At 40.4% G+C, this 22905-nt stretch overlaps 1 long non-coding RNA gene across 1 annotated transcript; it reads right to left on the bottom strand.

Moving 5' to 3' along the window:
• Nucleotides 1-440: 440 nt before the first annotated feature.
• Nucleotides 441-18426, bottom strand: LOC124264948. Its single transcript, XR_006895293.1, has 3 exons — nt 18348-18426; nt 5423-5431; nt 441-452 (listed from the first exon to the last, which is right to left on the bottom strand). It is a non-coding gene; the product is annotated as an uncharacterized LOC124264948 (long non-coding RNA).
• Nucleotides 18427-22905: the final 4479 nt, after the last annotated feature.

The raw sequence follows: 22905 nt of genomic DNA, 5'->3' as shown, positions 1-22905 counted from the left end.
TAGAAGATAGTAAAGGACAGATGTTAGAAGAATATGACCCTAAATGAAGTAAAATCATTCTACGAAAGGTTGTACTCTAAACAAGAAATTAATCAAATTGATCCAGTAAAACTTTTAGAAATACTATCCTTCAATCACTCAGTTAAATCACCTGTTTTCAGCATCAGCAGACCCTCCCGATTGGATGTTAGAACCTTTCCAAAAGAAATTATTCAAATTCTTCTGGGGCAACAAGCCTGACAAAATCAAGAGAACACAAAGTATTTGCAACACAGAAGGTGGTGGTATAATTTACCCCAAAATTAAAGAACTTATACAGGCTCAAAAGATTTCCATGTGACGGAGACATTACTTAAACGCTTCAAGTACATCGCCGCCACATAGCTGGAATATTGCGGCGTAAAACTAAACTCACTCACTCAAGTAAATCAAAACAGTTGTTTGAATTAAATCTGCCACAGAATATTCGGAAAAAGTATCTTGACGACAAAAGTTAACGACCCTAAAACGTGGATACAAAGCAATGTCACTAGTTCTTACTATTCCGAGTTCCGACAGTCCGTCAAATGGAGATACCCCTGAACGCGAAAAGTGACAGTATGTTTAGTAGCGCGTATAGACACCTTGAGCTTGCACACAGGCCGTGAAACGTGGCCTCATTGAGTTCACTAGAGTCTGAGAGAATGCCTTAGGCAACTGGTTCCGCTCAAACACCAATCTCTATTCCAATTGTGCAAGTGTGAGTGTTCGTCTACCTGCAGCTATCCTCCGTCCAATTTCGTCCCAGAATGTTCAATGGGAGCCATATCCGGGGAAAGAGACGTTAATGTTGTTCTGAGCCAGATAATCCATCGACACTCTTGCTGTGTGAGGGCTGCATACGTCGCTGGCGTTGTTTACGTGCCAAAATTGGCCCCGCATATGGCCTTCCTCAGTGGATTCCAGCAGCCCAAAGACGACGCCTAATCGTATCGCTTGGCACTGCTCCCCTTGACCCAAGAACTAAGGCTGTCGTTACTGTTGCTGCTTGAGTTCGGTTCTTTAGATGAGTGACCCGGATGAACCGATCTTGCGCATGAGTTGTCACTCGTTGCCGTCCTGTACGGCGACGATCAGCAGCAACCCGTTTTGCTGATGACGTTGAGCAAGTCGTGTAATGGTGGTAAGATGACAACCCAATTGTCTAGCTACAGCGGTTGCAGAGCTACCTCCGTGTAACTTTCCAGTGGCCATTCCCCTCTGCTCAGCTGTTAGTCTAGGCATCGTTTGTGTCGCGTGTACACCTCCTAGAGTCAATACTGAACTGTTTTTTGACACAAACCTTTATAAAGGATACCTCGGAGTGAAATGCATGCTTTTCATCCATAACCGTCGATGCACGTGCTAAAATTATGGTTTTGCTGCACTGTTGGTGTGTTTGTGTGAATGGTTCGTATGGACGTCAAATTGCATCTCATCTGGGATCATTACGTCACTTTACCATGAACGTTCCATAAACATGAACGCTTACCTTCATGAGATTTCAGCTTTTCAAAACTTGCGTTTCTTTTGCTGTTCAGTATAGGATTTCGTAGCCTCCCCAGGACTGATTTTGTTTGACACTATTTTCAGTTAGTATGATGTCTTGGGCTCATGAAAAGGTCTGTAATACTCTCAGATTGTGGTATCAGGTTTTTTTTACAGGCCATTATATGTGGTGGGGGTCTGCGAGCATTTTTGTCACATTTGGTTTGCTGCCCGACAACACCTCAAAGTTAATCATTGATAGTTTTACTACTATCAATCTGATCACTTTCATTTTGACTTCTGTGTACTGCTAAAGGAAGTAGGAATTATTTGACATAATTTTGTTTTGAAAAATAAAATCAAAATGGCCGCCACTTTCGCCGCCATTTTGTTTTGTCGTGTTTTGCCTTCTTAGTACTTAAATTTACATAAAAAGAACACCGAATGTTTCCATTTACATCCAAAGTTGATACTTTTGATGTTTTTGGACATTTGTTTCTCCTAGAGTGATGGCTTGGGCACAAAACAAGTCATTTTGTATTGTCATATCTTGGTAATTTAATGTTTTACCGCTTATTCTTTGAGACAGGGTATTTTAGCCATTCTCCGACTTTTATGGAAATGTGTGAGGGTGATTTATATAATGGCAGTTAACATTATTTTGTTACTAAAACAAGTTGTTTTTGTTTTCTCTTAACTTCTAGAGTAACGGCATGTTATTAGGAAAATTAACATATTACCCAGAATTCAAAATGGCCGCCATTGTAGTTTAACTACATATACTTAGTGGAAGACTAAATTTGTACTGATATGAAATCCAAACAACTCATTTGGTGTCTAATGTTTAATACAGTATAGGAATAGAGCTAAATTTCAATGATATGGTCAATCAAAGCTTGTTCACACTCCTAAAATATTTGACGAAATAACATTATTCAAAAGTGTTTGAAAACTATGCTTCATGGCCGATAACTACATCTAAGCTTTGGTTGTAGCTATTCAAATTGTTCTATCAGATAACTCTTAATCACTCTTGATACATCCATAAGCTTGCAATTAACCCTCCTTTTCATTTCATATGTTACTTCATGTCAGAATCGGACCTGTGAAGATCCGGGTTAGAATTGATCTTCAATAACCCATACTAGTCTTAAGAGGCAACTAACGGGATCGGTGGTCAGGTTCGCTGACTGGGTTGACACATGTCATCGTATCCCAATTGCGCAGATTGATGTTCATGCTGTTGATCCCTGGATTGTCTGGTCCAGACTCGATTATTTACAGACCGCCGCCATATAGCTGGAATATTGCCTAGTGCGGTGTACAACTAAACTCACTCACTCACTCACTAATGTCAGAGTCGGAGTCATCTACTGGCAACAAGTCAAAGGTGTTCGGGCAACAATCAGCTGCCATACAAAAAGACATGCCTCAGTGCACACTATATCATTCTTTCTGCTGGCATGCTGACATTTTGCATTTACACGATGTCAATTCATCCAATCCACGGGGAGCAGGATCTCTCGACATCAGAATAGGGATAAGCTGACCATCACAAATGCTCCAACCATGGTCAACTTGTGAAGGAATATTCATGATTGGTTGCAGAGACTGTTTCCAAACATGGACTTGGTAGTTTACTCGTTCAGTGTGATGTTTTAGACTGTTGGATGTTGATGGGAGGTTTTCATTCAATATTTTGTGTCATCTACAGACATCACTGGATTATTTGGTACATGCATAGAACTCACAAACTGGCCACAAGATGTAATGAGTGTTTCCTGAACATCCAAATTGTCATCCATTTGTTGTGTGAAGCTTCTCATTCCTGGGCTTTACAGTTTTTGGGGAATCAATGTAGGAAAGGTTTTCCGGTTCAGTCGATGTAAAGGTGACCAAAAGTTTGTCCTGGAAGAGTTCAGTCAACTACTTATGAAGTTATCCTTTTGCTCTGCCCCAATCTGTTTAACATGCAACAGGCTGTGAATCATATCCTTTGGGACAACAACTCTACTTTCAATGTTCACAAGATGCAGACATCATTCATTTGGGAGATTGAATGGATTTGTCATCAACCCTGATGTGAACATGGACATTTCTAGTGTTTATCTTACAATAGCTCTTTCAGATGGAACATTAAGAAAGAACATCAAAAGCGGTTTGTTAAATGAACTTTAAAAGGAGGTTTTTGGTCATTCGCTGCTTATACTAGCAGAAGAGAGAATGTTGCCAGTTCATATAGTTGATGGAATGGCAAAATTGCAAATCGTCAGAAAGGGAACTGCTTCCACATTTGGAGACTTGGCTGATATGAACTTCACTTCAATTCTGAATCAAAACAGACTGCATTAGAGTTGTTGTTGTTCGGAGGGGTATGCCACACAAGAGTCAATCAAAGCAGGGGAGCAAATCAAAAGAGGATCGCAAACGGCGCTAGAAGTCAAGATTGTTGGCAAAAACAAACCACTACCAAGACAATGGGACAAACACATCAGCAGTCCTGTCAACAAGTCTTAGTCTTGTAGCATTTATGAACATACGATGGTGTTCTGTTGGTCCAGCCATTCTACCTGTTGGTAGTTCTTAGGATGTACTGACTCGTCCAAACAATAACTGTAAAATTAGCTCGAACGGGATAGAACGTGTAACTTTTGTATAAATTACAATGCTAGTTTGATCATAAACAGTACTCAGTACGTCTATCTCGTCTTTACCCCGTCCCCAGACAGTTGGTGTAACGTTAAGAGTGGGTAAAATTGCCCGTTCACCCTGTGTGGACAACGTTTTCAAGCAGTCCAAACCCGTCCTTAGTCAATTTATATCCGTTCTGAACTAGGCCTATCTCGTACTTAATACGCACAACCCCGTTCTAACTCATTCTCAACTAAACCCATTCATTTCAGGCACTTCTTCCCGTTCTCACTACTTTCTCTCGCCGTTTCTAGTGCGTGCAATCGTAATAGCAATCTCTTCCTGGTTCGATTGTATAAATACCCTGCCCACTCTTATTTCCGTTCTCAGTTTCCAGGTGGAAACAATGACATCACCATGCCTCTAAGGAAGACGAGGGGTGGACCGAAAGAGACATCTAATTTATAAAGGGTCAATGCGTTCAAGAAGTTCATCAGACATGGGTGGGGTGATTGTCAAGAAATTGTAGAAGGACTCATGATCATTAAGGCGGAGCTCCTCCATCAGTTGATGATAATGTCCCACAGCTATTCACCTCTCAGCTTTAAGCCAGTTCCTCACCCAACAAGTTCTTGTTTTTTCCTTCTTTCTTGCTTTACCAACTCATTGTACTCTTGCTCTGCTTCCGATAAAATTGCAGGAAACCAGCATTCAATATGTTGACAGCTGCAAACCTGTTCATAGAAACCTCTATCCCAAATGATGACCATGTTAAAAACGCATGTATATATACCCTACCTTGTCATGTCGCAATGCACACAGTGTTGACATAGTAAGAACTGCGTGAGAACTACATAAACATACTAACAACGAGTAAAACGTAATGAGAACTCATTGCAAACTGTTAGAACCGTGTACTACAAGCTTCTTCAGAACAATTCATTTTGTTTTGAACATATGTGCACGGAATAGCGACTAACTAGAGTTCAGTAGAGTTCTGCGAATGGGATGGACCTGGTGGAAACTGTGTACAAACATATTGCAACTGATGCCGGACTGCACTACGTCCGCACACGTACCCAGTAAGATTGAAGCGCCGCGATTCCGTTCGTAGTATGGCAATTCCGTTCTTAGTATGGCAATCTCGTTTTAAGTACGTTATCACTCCGTCTCATTTTAGAACGTGTAGAACGTTCGACATGGGGAATTGACTTACTGAAGTCCTCTGAAAATCACCAACAAACATTGACACAATTAGGTGACAATTTGGATGTTCCAGAAACACTCATTACATCTTGTGGCCAGTTTGTGAGTTCTATGCATGTACCAAATAATCCAGTGATGTCTGTAGATGACACAAGATATTGAATGAAAACCTCCCATCAACATCCAACAGTCTAAAACATCACACTGAACGAGTAAACTACCAAGTCCATGTTTGGAAACAGTCTCTGCAACCAATCATGAATATTCCTTCACCAGTTAACCATGGTTGGAGCATTTGTGATGGTCAGCTTATCCCTATTCTGATGTCGAGAGATCCTGCTCCCCGTGGATTGGATGAACTGACATCGTGTAAATGCAAAAAGTCAGCATGCCAGCAGAAAGAATGATATAGTGTGTACAGAGGCATGTCTTTTTGTATGGCAGGTGATCGTTGCCCGAACACCTTTGACTTGTTGCCAGTAGATGACTCCCGATTCTGACATGAGTGAGTGAGTGAGTTTAGTTTTACGCACTCGATAATATTCCAGCTATATGGCGGCGGTCTGTAAATAATCGAGTCTGGACCAGACAATCCAGGGATCAACAGCATGAACATCAATTTGCGCAATTGGGATACGATGACATGTGCCAACCCAGTCAGCGAACCTGACCACCCGATCCCGTTAGTTGCCTCTTAAGACAAGCATGGGTTATTGAAGATCAATTCTAACCCGGATCTTCACAGGTCCGATTCGGACATGAAGTAACATATGAAATGAAAGAAAGTGAAAAGGAGGGTTAATTGCAAGCTTATGGATGTATCAAGAGTGATTAAGAGTTATCTGATAGAACAATTTGAATAGCTACAACCAAAGCTTAGATGTAGTTATCAGCCATGAAGCATAGTTTTCAAACACTTTTGAATAATGTTATTTCATCAAATATTTTAGGAGTGTGACGCTTTGATTGACCATATCATTGAAATTTAGCTCTATTCCTATACTGTATTAAACATTAGACACCAAATGAGTTGTTTGGATTTCATATCAGTACAAATTTAGTCTTCCACTAAGTATATGTAGTTAAACTACAATGGCGGCCATTTTGAATTCTGGGTAATATGTTAATTTTCCTAATAACATGCCGTTACTCTAGAAGTAAAGAGAAAACAAAAACAACTTGTTTTAGTAACAAAAATAATGTTAACTGCCATTATATAAATCACCCTCACACATTTCCATGAAAAGTCGGAGAATCGCTAAAATACCCCTGTCTCAAAGAATAAGCGGTAAAACATTAAATTACCAAGATATGACAATACAAAATGACTTGTTTTGTGCCCAAGCCATCACTCTAGGAGAAACAAATGTCCAAAAACATCAAAAGTATCAACTTTGGATGTAAATGGAAACATTCGGTGTTCTTTTTATGTAAATTTAAGTGCTGAGAAGGCAAAACACGACAATACAAAATGGCGGCGAAAGTGGCGGCCATTTTGATTTATTTTCAAAACAAAATTATGTCAAATAATTTCTACATCCTTTAGCAGTACACAGAAGTCAAAATGAAAGTGATCAGATTGATAGTAGTAAAACTATCTATGATTTACTTTGAGGTGTTGTCGAGCAGCAAACCAAATGTGACGAAAATGCTCGCAGACCCCCACCACATATAATGGCCTGTAAAAATACCTGATTCCACAATCTGAGAGTTTTACAGACCTTTTCATGAGCCCAAGACATCATACTAACTGAAAATAGTGTCAAACAAAATCAGTCCTGGGGAGGCTACGATTTGAAATTTTTCAGTTGCCTCCTCTTGGACTAAGTCTCATTAAAGCTATGGCAGAGTAAAGGAATAGATTTTATAAGTGATCTTATTAACGAAAACTGTTATTTTAGAGTTCAAACAACGTTATGACATTAAGGTTAATTTTCTACAGTTCAACAACGTGTTAGCACCTGTCTAAGCATATTGTCGTGGAATGGGATTTCCAAATTTTAAAACAAATCTTGAATGTCCGTTTATGCCATTTAATATCATACATCTACTTAAAACAGTAAAATGAAATCGACATTACTATGAAACTCTTATACAAACTCAGTGTTTACGAAATCAACATTTTCCAAAATGGGAATTGATATTTGGAGAAACAGTACTGGAACCTGATAGACAAAAATATAATATGATTCCAACTAAATGCCTGGAAATTTCTCAACAGAAATGGTTTCAATATCAAATTCTCCACCATATCTTACCAACAAATTCCTTACTTTTTAAAATGGGATACGCAGACAGCAATTTATGTGGTAATTGTAATAATCAACGTGAAACAGCTGATCATCTGTTCTGGTATTGCACCCATGTGAGTTCCATCTTGACACAATTTGAAAAATGGGTCAACCTGACAGTATTTATCCATTAAACTTAAAAAGAAACATATACTTCTTGACTCTGCTACCAAATTTTGGACCAATAAATCTCTTAATAATTGTATGCAAACAATATATTTTCAAAAATAGAACAATAAATTTTTAAATGCTTCAGGAAGAACTCACATGCCTTCATTACTTCACAAAATACACAGCCAAAATGTATGGACATCTTAACCAATTTACTCAATTCTGGTCATCTTCTCATCTTTTGTTTATATAGACAATTTATATACATGTGCAACTATGTGCAAATGCAACAAAACTAAAGAAATTATAACAAATAAAGTTTAGAAGGCGCTATGACCCATTCCATCACCACTTACCCTGAGCTTTGTGACAAGAATTACTTCAGTTGTCAAGCTAATCCTTGGCCATAGTGATTTGTGTTTCCAAAACATTCCAAGGTGCGTTCAGAGTTAGATTGATGTTACTTTGACAGATATTTCAAATGGAGTCCGATAATTCACCACGTATCAGTTCATACATTATTGATATATGCTTACGTTTTCAGGGTATGAATAGTGAGTTAAGTTTCCTAAACATTCCAAGGTGCCTTATCAGTTTGATTGATGATCCTTTGCCCTGTCTGAAAAATGGGGACCAATTTCCCCACGTATAGGTTTACATATTATTGATGTCTAGTTTCCAGGCTACGGAACATGATATATCTTGTGTGAAGAACATCCTTTTTCATCAACTAATGACTTTCATTAAAGCTATCTCAGAAGCATTCCAGCAATTTGATGGCTATCATCAGCGACTGGCATTCCAGGAGTGTGACTGTTATCATCAGCGAGTGGCATTCCAGCAGTGGGACGGTTATCAACAGCAACTGGCATTCCAGCAATTTACGGTTATCATCAGTGATTGGCATTCCACCAATGTGACAGTTATCATCAGCGAGTGGCATTCCAGCAGCGTGACGGTTATCAACAGTAACTGGCATTCCAGCAATGTGACGGTTATTATCAGCAACTGGCATTCCACCAATGTGACGGTTATCATCAGCAGCTGGCATTCCAGCAGTGTGACGGTTATCATCAGCGACTGGCATTCCAGCAGTGTGATGGTTATCATCAGCGACTGGCATTCCACCAATGTGACGGTTATCATCAGAGACTGGCATTCCAGCAATGTGACGGTTATCATCAGCGACTGGCATTCCAGCAATGTGACGGTAATCATCAGCGACTGGCATTCCAGCAGTATGCCGGTTATCATTAGCGACTGGCATTCCAGCAGTGTGATGGTTATCATCAGAGACTGGCATTCCAGCAGTGTGACGGGTATCATCAGCAACTGACATTCCAGCAGTGTGACGGTTGTCAACAGCAACTGGCATTCCAGCAATGTGATGGTTATCATCAGCGACTGGCATTCCAGCAATGTGACGGTAATCATCAGCGACTGGCATTCCAGCAGTGTGCCGGTTATCATTAGCGACTGGCATTCCAGCAGTGTGATGGTTATCATCAGAGACTGGCATTCCAGCAGTGTGACGGGTATCATCAACAACTGACATTCCAGCAGTGTGACGGTAATCATCAGCGACTGGCATTCCAGCAGTGTGCCGGTTATCATTAGCGACTGGCATTCCAGCAGTGTGATGGTTATCATCAGAGACTGGCATTCCACCAATGTGACGGTTATCAACAGTGACTGGCATTCCACCAATGTGACGGTTATTATCAGCAACTGGCATTCCAGCAATGTGACGGTTATCATCAGCGACTGGCATTCCAGCAATGTGACGGTTATCATCAGCGACTGGCATTCCAGCAGTGTGACGGTTATCATCAACGACTGGCATTCCAACAGTGTGATGGTTATAATCAGCGACTGGCATTCTAGCAGTGTGATGGTTATCATCTGCCACTGGCATTCCAACAGTGTGACGGGTATCATCAGCGACTGACATTCCAGCAGTGTGACGGTTATCAACAGCAACTGGCATTCCACCAATGTGACGGTTATCATCAGTGACTAACATTCCACCAATGTGATGGTTATCATCAGCGACTAGCATTCCACCAATGTGGTGTTTATCATCAGCAAGTGGCATTCCAGCAGTGTGACGGTTATCATCAGAGACTTGCATTCCCGCAATGTGACGGTTATCATCAGTGACTGACATTCCACCAATGTGAAGGTTATCATCAGTGACTGGCATTCCAGCAATGTGACGATTATCATCAGTGACTGACATTCCAACAATGTGACGGTTATCATCAGTGACTGTCATTCCAGCAGTGTGACGGTTATCATCAGTGACTGTCATTCCAGCAATGTGACGGTTATCAACAGCAGCTTGCATTCCAGCAATGTGACGGTTATCATCAGTGACTGGCATTCCAGCAATGTGACGGTTATCATCAGAGACTGGCATTCCAGCAATGTGACGATTATCATCAGCAACTGGCATTCCAGCAATGTGACGATTATCATCAGCAACTGGCATTCCAGCAATGTGACGGTTATCAACAGCAGCTGGCATTCCAGCAATGTGACGGTTATCATCAGCGACTAACATTCCAGCAATGTGACGGTTATCATCAGAGACTGGCATTCCAGCAATGTGACGATTATCATCAGCAACTGGCATTCCAGCAGTGTGACGGTTATCATCAGCAGCTGGCATTCCAGCAGTGTGACGGTTATGATGAGCGACTAACATTCCAGTTATGTGACGGTTATCATCAGCAACTGGCATTCCAGCAATATGACGATTATCATCAGCAGCTGGCATTCCAGCAGTGTGACGGTTATGATGAGCGACTAGCATTCCAGCAATATGACGATTATCATCAGCAGCTGGCATTCCAGCAGTGTGACGGTTATGATGAGCGACTAGCATTCCAGCAATATGACGATTATCATCAGCAACTGGCATTCCAGCAATATGACGATTATCATCAGCAACTGGCATTCCAGCAATGTGACGGTTATCATCAGAGACTGGCATTCCAGGACTTTGACTGTTCTGATCAGCTACTGGCATTCCAGCAATTATCAATAAGTACAATTATGTTTTATGCATCCCATTGAGTCCCAATTGTGTATATCGATGCTTATGATGTCAATTACAGTATTATCTGATACCGCGATACAGCTGGAACATTACACGGTGTGGCGTTAAACAACAAACAAACTGATATATTCGCTTTATTTACGGACAGGACAGTTATTTTTTTCTCGGCTGCTTCCAAGGCCGTTTCCTGGATTCCGAAATTTCATGATACCCGACTGTGAAAAAGTATGGGTAATAGGGTCTGGTACACGTGATCTGTTATATTGTACGTTTTGTAAAATAAACTCGTGCTCAAAAGAAACTATACACCGCAAAATATTACATGAGAATTCAACAAAAATAAATACTGAAGTGGTAAAACATACTGAGCCATGTCAGACACACAGACCATCCTCTCCGGGATCAAACGGCGAAACAAATACACGAATCCCTAAACGTCGCTTTTGTCTGATGTAACACGGAATGCAGCTGTCTAGTGACGGCATAACACAGCCCACGCGACACGTGTGCGATACAGTAGTATAAGGAACACAAAAATATGCCACCTTCTCTTTGTGCAGCTGTCAACAGACTAATGCAACGATTAAGACGAACAGGCAATACATCAGACAGGACTAGGAGTGGTCGGCCACGTGTGATAACGTCTGGTGATGATCGACACATTCGGAGAAACCGTTTGAGAAATCGTTTTGTAACGAAGACGTCAGCGGCAGCGACGGCACCAGGACACCGTATCAGTCGACATACAGTGTACCGGCGACTGAGAGAACATTGTATGCGAGCACCTCGACCCTACCGCGGAGTGCATCTGACTCTTCAAAACCAACGTCGTCTATTGACATGGGCCAGGCGAGTTCGACGTTGGCAAATGCGTGGTTGGCGACGTGTGATGTTCAGCGACGAGAGTAGGTTTTGCCTGTACAATAATGACGGCCGGGGTCGTGTTAACAGACAAGTAGGTCAACGTTTAGCTCAACATTGCGTTCAGCAAGTCCGACCGTTTGGAGCCGCTGGCGTGATGGTGTGGGGAAGAATATGCGGCGATTGTGATTATTCATGGCAATGTGAATGCTCGAAGACACAGGGATGAAGTTGTGTGACCAGTTGTGTTGCCATTTATCAAGCAACAACCACGTGGCATTGTCTACCAGCACAATAACGCAAGGCCCCATACAACAAGACTGATAAACGCCTTTCTGCATAACGCTAACATCGTTGTTTTGCCGTGGCCAGCATGTTCTCCCGACATGAATCCGATAGAACACTTATAGGACCACTTGGATCGACGAATCAGAACACTACCAGCGCCACCTGCCAGGGGTCACCGTTCAACAACTGGAACGATGTCTCCTACAGGAATGGCAACGGATCACGTCCAACGTCATTCGTCATCTTACGTTATTAATGCGTCGACGTGCCTTGGTGTTTACTGAAGCCAATAGTGGTCACACTCACTATTGATCCAACATTTGATGCAGAATAAAACGCCTTGTTGATTTGTGTAAAAGTTCATACTTTTAGTGTCAGTCGAACGGTGCTTTCGACTTTGTATGAAATGAAATTGTGTACATTTGCTGTAGAATTGAATACTGTATTGAAATTGAACAGATGTTCATTCATCTAGCCTTTTCTTTTCTTTTCAAGTTTGGTCAAACATACTGTATACTTCTTCTGAGCACAAGTTAATTCAAGTGAAGTGTCAGTTTTAAGGGACGATAAGAAATTTCTTCATACTATACATTGAATGGTCACTGATTATGTTTGTGAACATTACATGATAAATACAAGCTCACAACGTTGGAAGTTTGTTTACTTCATTATATAACTGTTCGAATATATGCAGTATGAAAAAAACATGTACGTTCATAATGTTTATAAACTTATTTCTTTCCTCCTTACATAGATACTAAACAAACAAAACGTCGAGACGTGTCAAGAACTGCAAGATGTTTGTATCACAGGTCTACCAAAGAAAACTTTCCCACTATGCAGAAAAAAACCCACATTAATCGTGGAAATAGCAACATAAACATAATACCTCACTGCTGAAACGGTAAAAACGGCAACTTTAAATTGCTAACACTACATCATAAAACGAGGAGCCCGCAACTTCGATTTTGCGCATGCGCACATGGAAGAGGAGAGTCTCGACCGCATGTTGACATTTACCAGCTTGAACAAAAGTTACAATTCTTTTTTAAGTATTTCTGTTGTGTTATTTGGCATTTATCATCATGATACTTGTGTGCACACTTGTTAAGTTTACTTTCCACTCGTATGAAACGATTGACAGCAATTATTTCGACATATTTAATACTTTTTTCTGCGCGAGGCGATTCATGGCTGCTCGGAAATTTGAAAGAAGCCCGGATTAGCTACTCGGCGGATCAGCTACTCGGCGACATGCAGGTTGTCGACTGCGTTCCCCCTCACAGCTGACAGACATCACTTCGGTACTTCCACAACGCTCAGAAATAACCTGGCGTTAACATTACTACTGTGAAGACAGCATCTCACTGAGGCATTGATGAATTCTGATTAATATGTTCTGTAGATAGATGTATTTTAATTATTGGTAGTTTAGATTAGTAATTTAGATTGTTAGTGGCTGTACCCTCAAAGGGGGTTGAAGTATTGTAAAATTATTGTCCTCCTGAGGGGGTTCATAAGTCCCATTGCATTCACAGTAAATTTAAACCTACTACTATTTTTAATCGTAGTATATATACTGAGTCAAAAAAGAAACTTCACAAAATGTAATTTGAAAAATAATGAATAATTTTTCTCTGATGATACATCTATGTATCCGAAATGGGATCCCTATCTTTCAACTCTAGAAAAACGTTTGCAAAACCCACTCAAACCCATCCATTCGTCCTGCAAATGACATTAGTGCCAAATCAGGTTTTGCACGTACAGTCGATCACGTGATCTTCGCATCGAAGTTTCTTCATATGCACGTGTTTGCATTGGCCTCAAGAATTGAAAAAACACTTTTAAATCACAGTTCTAACGGTACTTGAAATGCCACGATTGTCAAATGTGAACGTGAACGTGCCGTTGGCATGTTGCAAGCGGGAAGATGAGTTATTGACGTCGCAAGAGCAATGGGATGTAGCCGTCGTACAGTGTATGACTTGCGAGGTCGTCTATAACAAACTGGCACCACTTCTGATCGCCCAAGGTCGGTGGTCCATGTCTGACGTCACGAGCAGAAGACCGTCAAATCGTCCTACGTCACCTACGTGACATATTTCTGCCGGCTCCACGAACCAGGGCCGAGATGTTTAGAGGTCGACTGTCCTCACAGACCATTCGAAATCGTTTGCGGGCTGCCAATCTCAAATTTCGACGTCTATATCGTGGGCCAATATTGACGCCATTTCATCAACGTCACCGTCTGCTGTGGGCCCAGAGAGAATGGAATCGAGTCGTCATTAGCGATGAATCCAGGTTTACCCTCAGATTCGCTGACGGCAGGCATAGAGTCGAGACGACGTCGTGAACGGTATGCCCAATGTTGTGTACAGGAAGTCGACAGATTCGGGGGGCGGAAGTTGCATGGTGTGGGGGTGCTTTCTGTTGGAACAACCGTTCCCGACTTCTGGTCATCCGTGGAAACCACACAGCTGCTGCTTACCGCGACCAGGTGCTCACCCCTGAACTCGTTCCTTTCATGGCGGCTCATGGCCCAGGTCTACAGTTCCAGCATGATAATGCTCGGCCGCATACCGCGATGTTGACACGAAATTTCCTTCAAAACGCTGGAATCAACGTCATGGACAGGCCATCGAGGTTCCCTGACCTTAATCCAATCGAGCACGTTTGGGATGCACTTGGGAGAAGGATTCGTGGTCTCAGGAACCAACCTCAGAATTTGCAGGAACTTGGCGCTGCCTTGGAAGAGCAATGGCGCAGAGTCCCCAACCACGTGTTCACAAGCATCAGGCAGTCGATGAGGAGACGATGTTTGGCAGTGGTGAATGCGCGGAGCGGCCTTTCATGATATTGAACTGAGAAATTTCGCATTTTTATTCTTGTGACTTGACATTCTGTATACCCATGTTTTGGAACGGCGGTGTAGCCTAATGGAACTTATAATGGCACTGTCAGTGTATCGAGTACATCACACAGATCTCAGCAATGAAATAATAACAATTTAACAATCTTACCATCTTTTGTTCTTTTATAGTGCCCTGAAGAAGAATGTGAAGTTTCTTTTTTGACTCAGTATATATATATATATATATGTTATTATAATCTATGGCTAGATTTATCTAAATTGCTAACATCTGAAGGGATGGTGTAAATCCAACTTGGGTCCATGCAGGGAGCAAGAGTACTGTAAGTCCCCACGGTCCCTAGCATGGTGATCTAACTTCAGTTGTTGGCGATCTATAGCCTGCTTTTATATTGCATTGCCCTCTATAGTTAAAGTATTTTAGTGTTTTTGTTTTACTGCTTTTTGGTGACTGTTTTTTATAATTTACCTTTATTTATTGTAAATTTATAACGAGTTTGTAGTCACGATATGGCTGTAATATTGCCGATGTGACTTAAAATCTTAACTCACTCACTCACTCTCAGTGAGGCTGCTTTTTGGCGCAGAGAACCTCCTCATACGTTGACCGTACATCACAGACAGACAGAAAACGTTTGGATGAACCTTAACCAACGTCAACGGAACAGACCAAGACTGGGCTCTTTTCATCGACATAATGTAAATACTTCACAGATCAGATCGCCCGTGACAAGATTTCAAAATTCCAACGTAGCCGAACGTTTTGACTGGTGTTCGAATTGATTACCTGGTCATGGTTTGTTCGTTGATATTGTCTGCCACATGGCAGCCGACCATAGATCCTTAAACACTGTCTTAGGCTATTTAAGCAGATGCACATAATTACTGTTAAAGTGTTGAGCCCCCGAGAGCATTAGGCAGTACAGGTTGCGGTTATCTATTAAGAACGGGTCCATTTTCAAAACAATAAAGACTGCTCTGATTGTGTCGAAATGAAATCGTACAATTTGATATATAAATATATACATCTCTCTGAAGATAAAAGTGAAACATGTTGGAGAAGATGCGTGTGGCGTAGTTATTTCAGAAATTTCTATATATATACATACGTACGCACGCACGCACATACACAAACATGCATATATATTTCTAGGATTGCATATATATATATATAGATAAATAGATAGATATAGAGATATATGAAATGATAACCAATGATTTCGACATGAAAAACTCCCAAAAGGCAGTGTTGAGTTTACAAAAACGGGAATGGACACTTACCTCAAACTTGGTGGCAAGAAATGCTTAGGTGCTAATTCAATCCCCCATCTGCATGACACGTACCCGTTGCTGTGGAACAACTAAGAAGAGCCTGCTGTAATTTCAGGAACACTTTACTCAAATGAATTATTCAACGATGCACAATCATATTAGTATTTATGACTCGTCCTGTCATCGAAGCCCACCATAAATATGGAAACGCGGTATCTGTTGAACTGTACGTGTAATATTATAAGTTGTATTCTTCTCTCGAGGGTAATACGGTCTGATGTACGCCTCTTTGTAGCAGTGTCACCCGAGCCGGTAGGCCTATTTCTGGTGTCCCCAACACGTCATCACTTCGATACTGCCACAACGCTCAGAAATAACCTGGCGTTAACGTTACTACTGTGAAGACAGCATCTCAGTGAGGCATTGATGAATTCTGATTAATATGTTCTGTAGATAGATGTATTTTAATTATTGGTAGTTTAGATTAGTAACTTAGATTGTTAGCGGCTGTACACTCAAAGGGGGGTTGAAGTATTGTAAAATTATGGTCCTCCTGAGAGGGTACATAAGTCCCATTGCATTCACAGTAAATTTAAAGCTACTACTATTTTTAATCGTAGTATATATGTTATGTTTATCTATGGCTAGATTTATCTAAATTGGTAACGGCTAAAGGGATGGTGTAAATCCAGCTTGGGTCCATGCAGGGAGCAAGAGTACTGTAAGTCCCCATGGTCCCTAGCATGGTGATCTAACTTCAGTTGTTGGCAATCTATAGCCTGCTTTTATATTGTATCGTCCTCTATAGTTAAAGTATTTTAGTGTTTTTGTTTTACTGTCCTTTGCTGACAGGTTTTTATAATTTACCTTTATTTATTGTAAAAAAATTTAACGTGTTTGTAGTCACGATATGGCTGTGATATTGCCGATGTGACTTAAAATCTTAACTCACTCACTCACTCACTCTCCGTGAGGCTGCTTTTTGGCGCAGAGAACCTCCTCATACGTTGACCGTACATCACAGACAGACAGAAAACGTTTGGGTGAACCTTAACCAAGGCCAACGGAACAGGCCAAGACTGGGCTCCTTTCATCGACATACTGTAAATACTTCACAGATCAGATCGCCCGTGACAAGATTTCAAAATTCCAACGTAGCCGAACGTTTTGACTGGTGTTCGAACTGATTACGAGGTCATGGTTTGTTCGTTGATATTGTCTGCCACATGGCAGCCAACCATAGATCCTTAAACACTGTCTTTGGCTAGTTAAACAGATGCACATACTTACTGTTAAAGTGTTGAGCCCTCGAATGCAACTATCTTCTTCGTTGGTGAAAGTATCTTCTATATAATGCAACTATCTTCTACGTTGGTGAAAGTATCTTCTATATAATGCAACTATCTTCTACGTTGGTGAAAGTATCTTCTATATAGATGACAGTATCGTCTTCATAGGTGTCCCTCAAGGGGGTTAAAGTACTGTAAAAGTATTGTCCTCCTGAGAGGGTACGTAAGTCCCAAAACACTCAAAGTAAATTTCAAACTTACCAGAATTTGAAGCGGAGACTGTTTGTGATTTTAATTATGGCTAAATTATGACTACAATCGCCGGCTGCTGAAGGGATGATGTAAATCCAGCTAGGGTCCATGTAGGTAGCAAAGGTACTGTAAGTCCCCATGGTCCCTGGTGTGGTGATCTACCTTCAGTTGTTGGCGACCTATAGCCCGTTTTTATATTGTATTGTCTTCGTAAATAAAATACTTTTACATGCTTATGCTAGGTTTAGACTCCATCTGTGATACTCTAGTTATTTTACAGTCCTTCGATGACTGATTATTTAGCAACTTAAATGTATTGCTTATGTACGACATTTCTCGTCACTATATGGCTGAAATATTGCCGAGGGGACGTTACATTTTTACTCACTCACTCACTCACTCTTCATAGATGGAAGTATCTTCTACGTGAATGAAAGTATTCTCTCTAGAGATGTAAGCTATATCTATATAGATGAAAGTATCTTCTACATGGACGCGAGTATCTTTAATGTAGATGAAAGTATCTTCTCGTAGGTGAAAGTATCTCTTGTAGGTGAAAGTATCTTCTCGTAGGTGACAGGATCTTCTACGTTAGTGAAAGTATCTTCTCGCAGGTGAAAGTATTTTCTTGTAAGTGAAAGTATCTTATACATAGATTCAAGTATCTTCTACGTAGATGTAAGTATTTTCTCCAGAGATGTAAGTACACTGAGTCAAACTAGAAACTTCAAAATCATATATTAAATAATATAAAAAAGAAAGGACACAAGAATGTGGTATAGAGGTCATTATGTATTTGTTAAGGTCGATAGGGTGAACTGAGAATAATCACAATGCCAAAAATCGGTTCCATGTGGTTACAGAATTTATCAGTAAAAGGCATAAACAAAGAGTCAAGTCACAAGAAATTAAATCGTTTCAAACGTTCAGTAGCGTGTATGGCCACCCCGTGCGTTCACAACTGCCAAGCAACGCCTCCTCATGGACTGTCTGATAGGAGTCGGTGCCATTATTCCTGCAACGCAGCACCAAGATCCTGCAAATTCTGGGCTGGTTCCTGAGAGTGCGCACATGTCTATCAAGAGCATCCCGGATGTGCTCGATTGGATTGAGAACATTTAGATTGTGGCCCCAATACGCTTCCATATTATATACTCTCCATTGTAAAGGCTTAGGACGTTATTAAAGAAGCTTTAAATCACACTAAAGGTCTTACAGGGAACTGATTAGAAATTGTATCTCATTTGTTCCGTTGCCGGTCTGAATAATTCAGCATGACAGTGTTATTAAGTGTGATTGTACCAGCTTTGTCAGTGCCATTGAAACAATTCTAGGTGAAAATTGAAAATGAAATTTAACAACTTAAAAATCAATTAAACTAGTAGAATCCTTGACTAGGAAATTTAAAACATAGCATCACGGAAAATGAGTCTCTTTCTTTTCTCCTTTCTATGACAATATCAATGGCGTCACAAGAGAACATTCAAGGTCATGATAAACTTGCTTCTATTTTTAAATGTACTTTTGCGAAGTTTTTGTTTGGCAATGGCAAAAGCACTTTTAAACAGATTGTTAAGGTGATTAAAGTTAACATCAGAAAGAGCTTTGGAGCAAAATATAGGTGGATCAAGTCGTGCCACCTGGATGAAGGAAAAGGATACATTTATACCAGAATACAGAGTACATTTATACTAGGATAGATTGTAAGTTTATACTGGGGAGCAGGGGGAAGGAACCGCTATGCCCTGTACCAGGACGAAGTTCAGTAGACCAGGAACAAGTTCAGGAGCTCCGGAACAAGTTCGGTAGCTCAGGAGCTTGAAGGAGGACAAATCAAAAGGTTCCAGGTTCGCATCCCGACCATCTTTAAAACTTTAGTGTTTCTGAAAGTGTTGGTGATGTATAAGAAATAGTTTCTCGTCAATGAAACGGAAGCTGACAAAACTCCCCACAAGATTGTATGACAAAAGGATGATTTCAACTTTCCAGTAGTCAGGTTCTCTTTCATGTCGAGCAATATTCCAACCGTTCTAGCCTTTAGTATCTACATTTCACATATATTAGGTACAATCGAGAAGGCTCAGAGTCTTTTTTCAAGCTTTCAAGGGCCTCATACATCTCTTGATCAGACGTTGTTCGATCAAGGTTACAAAATTCAAGGTCTCAGTAACGCTTTAAAAAAATTATGGTAGACATGTGTAGGAAATTTCATGTGACTGATGTGATGCATTAGTGATGTCCTGTTTTGTCCTGAAGTTTATCAGGCGAACATTTGACAAGCCTTTCACGTGTTTATGACGAGTGCAACAGGATACGCTCACAATTTCGCACCACCTGGTATAATCTCCATTTGATAGTGTATCATTTGATAGTCATCAAACCTCATATTGTCAATTAAAAGAACTGGGTGCGGCCATGTACAAGTGCATGTGGCTTCCTGGCTGAGATCTCATGGAACAGTTAGGATACACAAGACACATTATACTGACTGAGTCAAGGAGGTGACTCATATTACCATTCAATATCCATGTTTTGCTTGACTCCTGAGAGTTTCTAGGATTGCAGATCTGCCCCACAACAAAGCACACATGATACATGTGGTCTCACCCTAGGCAAGTGAGTTTGTTCAAAATTGTCTCTGTTTACCCAGCAGTAAAATGGGTATCCGGTGGGATAAGTCATGTGACTATTAACCTTCTAGCGCCTCACAGGCGGCATGGGTTATCCGGGGTAATAATAATCAGATTGTGCGCTTTGAGCATCCTTATATTTGTGCGCTTTGAGCAAGATACAGTTACAGATACAAGTGTTACGTGTAGAAATTGAGGGAAATGAGTACATGTGCACGTACTGTGTTCAATTCTCCATCATAAGGGATAAATATTAAAATGTGAAAACAGTGAAGGATCTTTTTACAAATGTTAATTTTCATTTTTTAAATTTTTTAAAAAAGAAATTGATTTATTTGATGAATTCTGCTTAATGTGTTTTGTAAATAGCTATATTGTAAAGATTGGTAGTTTAGATAAGTAACTTAGATTGTTAGTGGCTGTACCATCAAAGGGGTTTAAAGTATTGTAAAATTATTGTCGTCCTGAGAGGGTACGTAAGTCCCAAAACTTTCAAAGTAATATATAAATTTACCACATTTTAAACGTAGTATTTTTGTTATTTTAACCCAGAAAAATTCCTACAATCGCCAGCGGCTTAAGGGATGGTGTAAATCCAGCTAGGGTCCATGCAGGTAGCTAAAGTACTGTCAGTCCCCATGGTCCCTAGTGTGGTGATCAGACTTCAGTTGCTGGTGATCTATAGCCCAGTTTTATATTGTATTGTTGTGTATAGTGATATATTTTTATGATAGCGTGCTAGTTTTAAATTAAGAGCTGTGATATTCTAGTAGTTTTATCTTCTGAATTTATTGTTTCTTATATTGATATAAATTTATTGTTTCGTCACGATTGATATAATTTATTGTATCTTTAGTATCTCCCTACTTATATTGATATAAATACGTACTTACTATCCTAGGTATTGTTCTCGTCACGATATGGCTGAGATACTTAGTATCTACTACGTGGGACTTAGTATCTCCTACGTAGGACATAGTATCTCCTACGTACTACTTAATATTTCCTGTAGGAGATGATCGATATACATTTATATGGATTAATCTGAAACGGTCGACTTAAAGCCCCAGACACGCACACAATCTCCTGTTTCACTGTTTCAGTCACTGTAAGAGTCTACAGTCATTCGTTTCATTCACTATTAGAGTCTACAGTTATGTCTTTCATTTACTGTTAGAGTCTACTATCATGTGTTTCAATTTATTATTAGAGTCTACTGTTTCCTTCACTATTAGAGTCATGTGTTCAACTAATTGTTGCACATTAGTACTGTGTTGGACCGACTGTTATACTTTACTGCCTTGCGTTTAGTTTGCTCTACTATTACGCGTTGCAGTTAGTTCACTGTTATATGTTGCACTTTGTTACACTTTACTATTATGCACTGGATATTTCAGAGGTCGTTGCACATGAATCATGATCTGCGTGTACAGACGTGTCTTAGACTATAGGTGGCAATCTATGTGCACGTATCCCCTTATATTTATACAAATAACTATAATGACAATTCTTTGCCTTTTTGAATTTCGTATTGTTTTACGCCGCACTCAACACTTGTCCACCCCAGTCAAGTCAACCTGTAAACAATTACGAATAAAACCGCAAACGAGCGTTGCATCCGATCCAACCTAGCCCTATAAAGACAAGCAACAACTTGCGGAGGTCGTTATAACTCGAGTTTCATATCACAACCTCACCCCAACCATCCCACCCACCTCTGTGTGTGTGTGTGTGTGTGTGTGTTTTTGTGTGTGAATAGATGTATGTATGATAGATTAAACATAACCATACCCAAACCTCCATAACTGCAATTAGAACAGGGTCCACGTCACCCTAACGTAATACTCACATAATAACACTGTACAGTAACACTGCGTTAGTGTCATGAATATTCACGGACTCACATTTCGACTATCTAACGTCCTGCAAAGCCAACCATTTCTCAACTTAATAACCATCCTTAAAAAGGATATATTAAGTCCTACGTAGGAGATGCTAAGTCCTACGTAGGAGATAGTAAGTACCCTATTAAGAGATATTAAGTCCTACGTAGGAGATACTAAGTACCACGTAGGAGATATTAAGTCCTATGTAGGAGATAGTAAGTCCTACGTAGGAGATAGTAAGTCCTACGTAGGAGATACTAAGTCCTACGAATGATACTAAGTCCTACGTAGGAGATACTGATACTTCCTACAAGGCAACTAAGTCCTACGTAGGAGAACACAGTGACCCCCAAAATAATTTTCACCGTGGCCCTACTACGCTTCCGTACTGAGATATTGCCGATGTGACGTTAAATATTAACTCACTCACTCACATCTGCACGTTAGTATCGATTTGCAAAGAAATGGTTATCCTACCATACATAATACATGATTGTGTGAAAGTTGTGATGAGCCTTACGCCGTTTATCATATTTATATGCAACATTACAGTAACACTATAAGTAGTTCTCTTATCGGTCTCTGCGACAAAACAGGAGGCTATGTAAGGACCCGGGAATGTAACTGATACTTCTACAAGGCAACAAAACTCTTCAAAAAAAGAAACACATAAGCCATTTTTAAAAGAAATTATTGCATTAGTTTCCTGCAATGTCGATGGTAAAATGGTGAATAAGTATTGTTGTGGT

This window comes from Haliotis rubra, unplaced genomic scaffold (assembly GCF_003918875.1).
Source record: "Haliotis rubra isolate DU_JTF1 unplaced genomic scaffold, ASM391887v1 Scf950, whole genome shotgun sequence".
In the NCBI taxonomy this organism is placed as follows: Eukaryota; Metazoa; Mollusca; class Gastropoda; order Lepetellida; family Haliotidae; genus Haliotis; species Haliotis rubra.
Note: the sequence above shows the minus strand (reverse complement) of the source record. Positions and strands in the feature narration are given on the sequence as shown.